This window comes from Oncorhynchus nerka, linkage group LG12, assembly GCF_034236695.1.
Source record: "Oncorhynchus nerka isolate Pitt River linkage group LG12, Oner_Uvic_2.0, whole genome shotgun sequence".
Classification (NCBI taxonomy): Eukaryota; Metazoa; Chordata; class Actinopteri; order Salmoniformes; family Salmonidae; genus Oncorhynchus; species Oncorhynchus nerka.
This window is the reverse complement of record NC_088407.1, coordinates 9,896,735-9,906,766: the sequence shown is the minus strand read 5'-3', so window position 1 is coordinate 9,906,766 and position 10,032 is coordinate 9,896,735.

The window sequence follows — 10,032 nt, the reverse complement described above, 5'->3', positions numbered from 1 at the left end:
GATGGATAGAAGGAGGGGAGAGGAGGAGAGTGATGGATAGAAGGAGGGGGAGAGGAGGAGAGTGATGGATAGAAGGAGGGGAAGAGGAGGAGAGTGATGGATAGAAGGAGGGGGAGAGGAGGAGAGTGATGGATAGAAGGAGGGGAAGAGGAGGAGAGTGATGGATAGAAGGAGGGGAGAGGAGGAGAGTGATGGATAGAAGGAGGGGGAAGAGGAGGAGAGTGATGGATAGATAGAAGGAGGGAAGAGAGGAGAGTGATGGATAGAAGGAGGGGGAAGAGGAGAGATGGATAGAAGGAGGGAGAGGAGGAGAGTGATGGATAGAAGGAGGGGGAGAGGAGGAGAGTGATGGATAGAAGGAGGGGGAGAGGAGGAGGTGATGGATAGAAGGAGGGGGAGAGGAGGAGAGTGATGGATAGAAGGAGGGGGAAGAGGAGGAGAGTGATGGATAGAAGGAGGGGGAAGAGGAGGAGTGATGGATAGAAGGAGGGGAAGAGGAGGAGAGTGGGATAGAAGGAGGGGAAGAGGAGGAGAGTGATGGATAGAAGGAGGGGAAGAGGAGGAGAGTGATGGATAGAAGGAGGGAAGAGGAGGAGAGTGATGGATAGAAGGAGGGGAAGAGGAGGATGATGGATAGAAGGAGGGAAGAGGAGGAGAGTGATGGATAGAAGGAGGGGAAGAGGAGGAGAGTGATGGATAGAAGGAGGGGAAGAGGAGGAGAGTGATGGATAGAAGGAGGGGAAGAGGAGGAGAGTGATGGATAGAAGGAGGGGAAGAGGAGGAGAGTGATGGATAGAAGGAGGGGAAGAGGAGGAGAGTGATGGATAGAAGGAGGGGAAGAGGAGGAGAGTGATGGATAGAAGGAGGGGGAGAGGAGGAGAGTGATGGATAGAAGGAGGGGAAGAGGAGGAGAGTGATGGATGGATGAAGGAGGGGGAAGAGGAGGAGAGTGATGAAGAGGGGGAGAGGAGGAGAGTGATGGATAGGAGGGGGAGAGGAGGAGAGTGATGGATAGAAGGAGGGGAAGAGGAGGAGAGTGATGGATGATGGATAGGAGGGAAGAGGAGGAGAGTGATGGATAGAAGGAGGGGGAGAGGAGGAGAGTGATGGATAGAAGGAGGGGAAGAGGAGGAGAGTGATGGATAGAAGGAGGGGAAGTTATCACAGGCTGACTACAACGCTCACGCACGTTGCAAAATACATTTGGAAATCTATATTATTGCACCCACACTGCTCGCGCGCACCAACGAGTATCTGCGTCGCCAAGGGCTAAAATAGAAGTCATTTCTATTTCTGACGCAGATCGTGCTGCAAGTCCTGCCTCTCCCATCTCCTCATTGGTTTATAGAAGCAGGTGCCATCTCCTCATTGGTTATACACACGTGGGTGACTGAAAGACGAATGAGGTCAGTGGCAGTAATGCACCTGATGAAAGTTATAATATAAAGTCAAGAGAAGAAAAAGCCTTGAAGGAGGAGAGATGACTAGAAACGATTCAGAAACGATTCAGTTGACCGTTTTATGTGTGGATTAATTGTCGGAGTAGAGGACCTTGTGCATTTCAGGTGAAATAACAACTCAATGTTTAAAGGTAAATAATAAAATATATCCCAGGACAAATTAGCTAGCAAGTGCAAGCTAGCTAAATAGGACAAATTAGCTAGCAACAGCAAGCTAACTAGCTAGCTAAATTGCCATAAATGCTTAATGCTTTTCGAACCTGTCCCCAAATGAGTGTAATTGGTTCAGAGTTTGTTGTGATATTTTAACCTGCATGTCGTGATCGCGTTTGGTGTGGGGGGACAAAATACCTTTATGCACGATGGCGCGCAGCCGGTTTGGGTTCCGTGTTACTGGGCCCGTTTTTCATCTGATAGAACTATTGGCCTGTTGAACTTTAGCTAACATTAAACACCCACCAACCAACCCAACCACTGAGCCACCTACCCACCGAGTCACCTACTGAGCCATCTACCCACTGAGCCACCTACCCACTGAGCCACCTACCCAATGAGCCACCTACCCAATGAGCCACCTACCCAATGAGCCACCCACCAACCCAACCACTGAGCCACCTACCCACTGAGCCACCCACCAACCCAACCACTGAGCCACCTACCCACTGAACCACCCACCTACACACCGAGTCACCTACCCACTGAGTCACCCACCTACCCACTGAGTCACCCACCTACCCACTGAGTCACCCACCTACCCACTGAGCCACCTACCCACTGAGCCACCTACCCACTGAGTCACCTACCCACTGAGTCACCTACCCACTGAGTCACCTACCCACTGAGCCACCTACCCACCCACTGAGTCACCTACCCACTGAGCCACCTACCCACCCACTGAGTCACCTACCCACCCACCGAGCCACCTACCCACTGAGTCACCCATCCTACCCACTGACCCACCCACCCACCTACCCACTGAGTCACCCACCTACCCACTGAGCCACCCACCTACCCACCGAGCCACCTACCCACTGAGTCACCCACCTACCCACTGAGTCACCCAACTACCCACCGAGCCACCTACCCACTGAGTCACCCACCTACCCACCGAGCCACCTACCCACCGAGCCACCTACCCACCGAGCCACCTACCCACTGAGTCACCTGCCCACAAAGTCACCCACCTACCCACTGAGCCACCTACCCACTGAGCCACCCACCTACCCACTGAGCCACCCACCTACCCACTGAGCCACCCACTGAGCCACCTACCCACTGAGTCACCTACCCACTGAGTCACCCACCTACCCACTGAGCCACCTACCCACCGAGTCACCTACCCACCGAGCCACCTACCCACTGAGTCACCTACCCACTGAGTCACCCACCTACCCACTGAGTCACCTACCCACCGAGTCACCTACCCACCAAGCCACCTACCCACTGAGTCACCCACCTACCCACTGAGCCACACACCTACCCACTGAGTCACCCACCTACCCACTGAGCCACCCACCTACCCACCCACCCACTGAGTCACCCACCTGAGTCCCACTGAGCCACCTACCCACTGAGTCACCCACTGAGCCACCTACCCACTGAGTCACCCACCTACCCACTGAGCCACCCACCTACCCACCTACCCACTGAGCCACCCACCTACCCACCCACCCACCGAGCCACCTACCCACTGAGTCACCCACCTACCCACCGAGCCACCTACCCACCGAGCCACCCACCTACCCACTGAGCCACCCACCTACCCACTGAGCCACCCACTGAGTCACCTACCCACTGAGTCACCTACCCACTGAGTCACCTACCCACTGAGTCACCCACCTACCCACTGAGCCACCTACCCACCGAGTCACCTACCCACTGAGCCACCTACCCACTGAGTCACCTACCCACTGAGTCACCCACCTACCCACTGAGTCACCTACCCACCGAGTCACCTACCCACCAAGCCACCTACCCACTGAGTCACCCACCTACCCACTGAGCCACACACCTACCCACTGAGTCACCCACCTACCCACTGAGCCACCCACCTACCCACCCACCCACTGAGTCACCCACCTACCCACTGAGCCACCTACCCACTGAGCCACCTACCCACTGAGTCACCCACCTACCCACTGAGCCACCCACCTACCCACTGAGCCACCCACCTACCCACTGAGCCACCCACCTACCCACCCACCCACCGAGCCACCTACCCACTGAGTCACCCACCTACCCACCGAGCCACCCACCTACCCACTGAGCCACCCACCTACCCACTGAGCCACCCACCTACCCACTGAGCCACCTACCCACTGAGCCACCTACCCACTGAGTCACCCACCTACCCACTGAGCCACCTACCCACACCTACCCACTGAGTCACCCACCTACCCACTGAGTCACCCACCTACCCACTGAGTCACCTACCCACTGAGCCACCCACCTACCCACTGAGCCACCCACCTACCCACTGAGCCACCTACTCACTGAGCCACCTACTCACTGAGCCACCTACCCACTGAGTCACCCACCTACCCACTGAGCCACCTACCCACAGAGCCACCTACCCACAGAGCCACCTACCCACAGAGCCACCTACCGAGCCCCACCTACCCACAGAGCCCACAGAGCCACCTGCCCACAGAGCCACCTACTCACTGAGTCACCCACCTACTCACTGAGTCACCTACCCACTGAGCCACCTACCCACTGAGTCACCCACCTACCCACTGAGCCACCTACCCACTGAGCCACCTACCCACTGAGTCACCAACCTACTCACTGACCACCTACCCAGTCACCCACCTACCCACTGAGCACCTACCCACCACCTGAGCCACCCACCTACCACTGAGTCACCCACCTACCCACCCACCTACCCACTGAGTCACCCACCCACCCACCCAGTCACCCACCTACCCACTGAGCCACCCACCTACCCACCCACCTACCCACCGAGCCACCCACCCACCCACCGAGCCACCCACCCACCGAGCCACCCACCCACCCAGCCACCTAGCCACCCACCCACCACCCTACCCACTGAGCCACCCACCCACCCACCTACCCACCGAGCCACCCACCCACCCACCCACCCACTGAGCCCCACCTACCCACCGAGCCACCCACCCACCCACCTACCCACTGAGCCACCTACCCACCCACCTACCCACCGAGCCACCCACCCACCCACCCACCCACCCACCGAGCCACCCACCCACCCACCTACCCACTGAGCCACCCACCCACTGACCCACCTACCCACTGAGCCACCTACCCACTGAGCCACCCACCCACCCACCCACCGACCCACCGAGCCACCTACCCACCCCACCTACCCACCGAGCCCCACCTACCCACCGAGCCACCCACCCACCAAGCCACCTACCCACTGAGCCACCCACCTGACCCACCTACCCACCCACCTACCACCCAGCCACCCACCCACCCACTGAGCCACCTACCCACTGAGCCACCCACCTACCCACCTGAGCCACCCCACTGAGCCACCCACCTACCCACCGAGCCACCCACTGAGCCACCTACCCACTGAGCCACCCACCCACCCACTGAGCCACCTACCCACTGAGCCACCTACCCACTGAGCCACCTACCCACCGAGCCACCTACCCACCGAGCCACCTACCCACCGAGCCACCGAGCCACCTACCCACCGAGCCACCTACCCACTGAGCCACCTACCCACTGAGCCACCCACCCACCCCACCGACCCACCTACCCACCTACCCACCCACCGACCACCTACTACCCACCGAGCCACCTGCCCACCGAGCCACCTGCCCACCGAGACACCTACCCACCGAGACACCTACCCACCGAGACACCTTCCCACTGAGACACCTACCCACTGAGCCACCTACCCACTGAGCCACCCACCCACCTACCCACTGAGCCACCTACCCAATGAGTCACCCACAAACCCACCCACTAATCCACTGAGCCACCCACCCACTAATCCACTGAGCCACCCATCCAGTCACCAACACACACACTATTTTCCTGCTTATTGATCACGTTTGTTTCTGTGGCCACCATTAATCGAGTGACTAATTCTGGCCTAGTGGGTAGCCTAGTGGTTAGAGTGTTGGACTAGTAACCGAAAGGTTGCATGTTCAAATCCCCGAGCTGACAAGGTACAAATCTGTCGTTCTGCCCCTGAACAGGCAGTTAACCCACTGTTCCTAGGCCGTCATTGAAAATAAGAATTTGTTCTTAACTGACTTGCCTAGTTAAATAAAGGTAAAATAAAAATAAAGACATGAGGTTTGGACCATCTACACAATTAACATATTTTACCCTTTGGTCAAAAGATACACATTTGATTGGACACCCAATCAGACAACACAAACACAAGACCAATCCCTGACCTGGGTTTGACCCCTTTCCCTAATATGACACACACACACGAGCGCGCTAGCGTAGATAAGAAGGAAGCTTGTATCATATTGATAGACGGCATCGTGTGTTGGGGGAAGTAACTTCAAAAGCCTCCCGCCGCCTCGTTACGCCACACACAGATAGGACTTCGCTCAGGTGGATTTGCATCGGTATCAGAGAGGAGATCTCTTTCTTCTCAAATCACACACTGTACATCTCAGAGAGAGACACAGAGAGAGAGAGAGAGAGAGAAGAGAGGAGAATGGTACTGGTGGAGTACACGCGCCCCTGACCCCCAATTCACCCCCCCCACACACACTTCTGATTCACTCCACGCACAAACTGACTCCCCATCAACAAGTCGGTCTCCCCTCAGTCTTCACCTCTATATGAAAGTTCCCTCGTTCTTTCTCTCCTTCACCTCACGGTGACCTGGCACTTAGGAAGGCGGGAGGATAGGGGGCGAGGGAGGGAGAATAGGGGGCGAGGGAGGGACGAGAGGGCGAGGAGGAGGAGATAGGGGCGAGGGAGGAGAGACGATAGGGGCGAGGGAGGAGATAGGGGCGAGGGAGGGACGAGAGGGGCGAGGGAGGGACGAGAGGGGGCGAGGGAGGGACGAGAGGGCGAGGGGAGAGGGAGCGAGGGAGGGAGGATAAACGAGGGAGGAGAGAGAAGCGGGCGAGGAGGGAGGATGGGAAGCGAGGGAGGACGAGAGGGGGCGAGGGAGGGACGAGAGGGGGCGAGGAGACGAGAGGGGCGAGGGAGAACGAGAGGGGGCGAGGGAGAGAGGATAGGGGCGAGGGAGAGAGGATAGGGGCGGGGAGAGAGGGCGAGGAGAGAGGATAGGGGCGAGGGAGAGGATAGGGGGGAGGAGGACGAGGGGAGGGACGAGAGGGGCGAGGAGGGACGAGAGGGGGCGAGGGAGGACGAGAGGGGAGGAGGACGGAAGAGAGGGCGAGGAGAAGAGGGGGGAAAGGAGAGATGACAGGGGGCGAGGGGCGAGGGAGAAGATGGGGTGAGGGGAGGGAGGACAGGGGCGAGGGAGGGCGAGGGAGAGATGGGGTGAGGAGGGAGGAGATGGGGGAGGGTGAGGGAGGGAGGAGATGGGGTGAGGGGGGAGGAGGGAGGGAGGAGGAGATGGGGTGAGGAGGGAGGGAGATGGGGTGAGGGAGGTAGGAGGACAGAGGGGTGAGGGAGGGAGATGGGGTGAGGGGATGGGGTGAGGGAGGGAGGAGATGGGGTGAGGTAGGGGAGAGGGAGGAGATGGGGTGAGGGAGGGAGGAGATGGGGTGAGGGAGGGGGAGATGGGGTGAGGAGGGAGGAGACGGGGTGAGGGAGATGGACGGGGTGAGGGAGGGGTGAGGGAGAGGGGGTGAGGGAGATAGGAGGAGAGGGAGGGAGGAGAGGGGTGAGGGAGGGAGGATAGGGGGAGGGAGGGAGGATAGGGAGGAGATAGGGGCGAGGGAGGGACGAGAAGAAGTGAGGGAGGGAGGATAGGGGCGAGGGAGGGAGGATAGGGGTGGAGGGAGGATAGGGGGGAGGAGGGAGGATAGGGGCGAGGGAGGGAGAGGGGGCGAGGGACGAGGGGGCGAGGGAGGGAGGATAGGGGGCGAGGGAGGAAGATGGAAGGAGGGCCGAGAGGAACGAGAGAGGACAGAGGGGACGAGGGAGGGAGAGAGGGGCGAGGGAGGGACGAGGGGGGAGGGAGGGACGAGAAGGGGCGAGGGAGGGACGAGGGAGGGAGAACGAGAGGAGCGAGGGAGGAGAGATAGGAGAGAGGATAGGGGGCGAGGAGAGAGGATAGGGGGCGAGGGAGAGGAGCGAGAGGGGAGAGGATAGGGAGGGAGGAGGATAGGGGCGAGGAGAAAGAGGAAGGGACGAGAGGGGCGAGGGAGGGAAGAGAGGGGCGAGAGGAGGACAGAGGGGGCGAGGGAGGGCGAGGAGGAGATGGGGTGAGGGAGGGAGGAGAGGGGAGAGGGGAGATGGGGTGAGGGGAGAGGAGGACGAGGGGGAGAGATGGGCGAGGAGGGGAAGGGGGAGGGAGGAGGATGAGAGGGGTGAGGGAGGAGGAGATGGGGGTGGAGAGGGAGGAGATGGGAGGGGTGGAGGGATGGGGTGAGGGAGGAGATGGGGTGAGGGGAGGAGATGGGGTGAGGGAGGGAGGAGATGGGGTGAGGAGGGAGAGATGGGAGAGGAGGAGATGAGGGAGGAGGGGAGGAGATGGGGTGAGGGAGGAGAGATGGGGTGAGGGAGGGAGGAGGAGGGAGGGAGGTAGAGGAGGGTGAGGGAGGGAGGTGAGGAGAGGAGGAGATGGGGTGAGGAGGAGAGGGATGGGGTGAGGGGAGGGAGAGATGGGGTGAGGAGGGAGGAGATGGGGTGAGGGAGGGAGGAGATGGGGTGAGGGAGGGAGGAGATGGGGTGAGGGAGGGAGGAGATGGGGTGAGGGGAGATGGAGGAGATGGGGTGAGGGGGAGAGGGAGGGAGAGGGGTGGGAGGGAGGGGAGATGGGGTGAGGGAGGGAGGAGGGGGTGAGGGAGGGAGGAGATGGGAGTGAGATGGGGTGAGGGAGGGAGGAGATGGGGTGAGGGAGGGAGATGGGGTGAGATGGGGTGAGATGGGGTGAGATGGGGTGAGGGAGGGAGGAGATGAGGGAGGAGGGAGGTGAGGAGGGAGGAGATGGGGTGAGATGGGGAGAGGGGGAGGAGATGGGGTGAGGGGAGGGAGGAGATGGGGTGAGATGGGGTGAGGGGGAGGAGATGGGGTGAGGGAGGGAGGAGATGGGGGAGATGGGGTGAGATGGGGTGAGATGGGGTGAGGGAGGGAGGAGATGGGGTGAGGGAGGGGAGGAGATGGGGTGAGGGAGGGAGGAGATGGGGTGAGGGAGGGAGGAGATGGGGTGAGGGAGGAGAGGAGATGGGGTGAGGGAGGGAGGAGGGAGGAGATGGGGTGAGGGAGGAGATGGGGTGAGGGAGGAGAGATGGGGTGAGGGAGGGAGGGGTGAGATGGGGTGAGGGAGGGAGGAGATGGGGTGAGATGGGGTGAGATGGGGTGAGATGGGTGAGATGGGGTGAGATGGGGTGAGGGAGGGAGGAGATGGGGTGAGGGAGGGAGGGAGATGGGGTGAGGGAGGGAGAGATGGGGTGAGATGGGGTGAGATGGGGTGAGGGAGGGAGGAGATGGGGTGAGATGGGGTGAGGGAGGGAGGAGATGGGGTGAGATGGGGTGAGATGGGGTGAGATGGGGTGAGGGAGGGAGGAGATGGGGTGAGGAGGGGTGAGATGGGGTGAGGGAGGAGGAGATGGGGTGAGATGGGGTGAGGGAGGGAGGAGATGGGGTGAGATCCCCCTGAGATGGGGTGAGATGGGGTCCTTCCCCCTCTCTCCTTCCTTCCCTGGGGTCCTTCCTTCCCCCTCTCCTGGGGTCCCCCCTCTCTCCTGGGGGGAGGGAGGGAGGAGATGGGGTCCTTCCTTGAGATGGGGTGAGGGAGGGAGGAGATGGGGTTCCTTCCCCTCTTCCTGAGGAGAGAGGAGATGGGGTCCTTCCCCCTGAGATGGGGTCCTTCCCTGAGGGAGGGAGGAGATGGGGTTCCTTCCCCCTCTGAGATCCTTCCCCCTCTCTCCTTCCTTGAGATGGGGTCCTTCCCCCTCTGGGGTCCTTCCCCCTCTCCTTCCTACATTACAGAAGAAAAAGTTCCTTAAATAAATAAATGAACCTCGAAACCTCCTTCCTTCCCCCTCTCCTTCCTTCCCCCTCTCCCTTCCTTCCCCCTCCCCCCTCCTCCTTCCTTCCCCCTCTCTCCTTCCTTCCCTCTCTCCTTCCTTCCCCCTCTCTCTCCTTCCTTCCCCCTCCCTCTCCTTCCTTCCCCTCTCTCTCCTTCCTTCCCCCTCTCTCCTTCCTCCCCTCTCTCTTCCTTCCCCCCTCTCTCCTTCCTTCCCCCTCTCTTCCTTCCTTCCCCCTCTCCTTCCTTCCCCCTCTCTTCCTTCTTCCTTCCTTCCCCTCCTCTCCTTCCTTCCCCCTCCTTCCTTCCTTCCTTCCCCCTCCTCCTTCCTTCCCCCCTCTCTCTCCTTCCTTCCCTCCTCTCCTCCTCTCCTTCCTTCCTCTCTCTCCTTCCTTCCCTCTCTCTCTCCTTCCTTCCCCTCTCTCCCTTCCTTCCCCCTCTCTCCCTTCC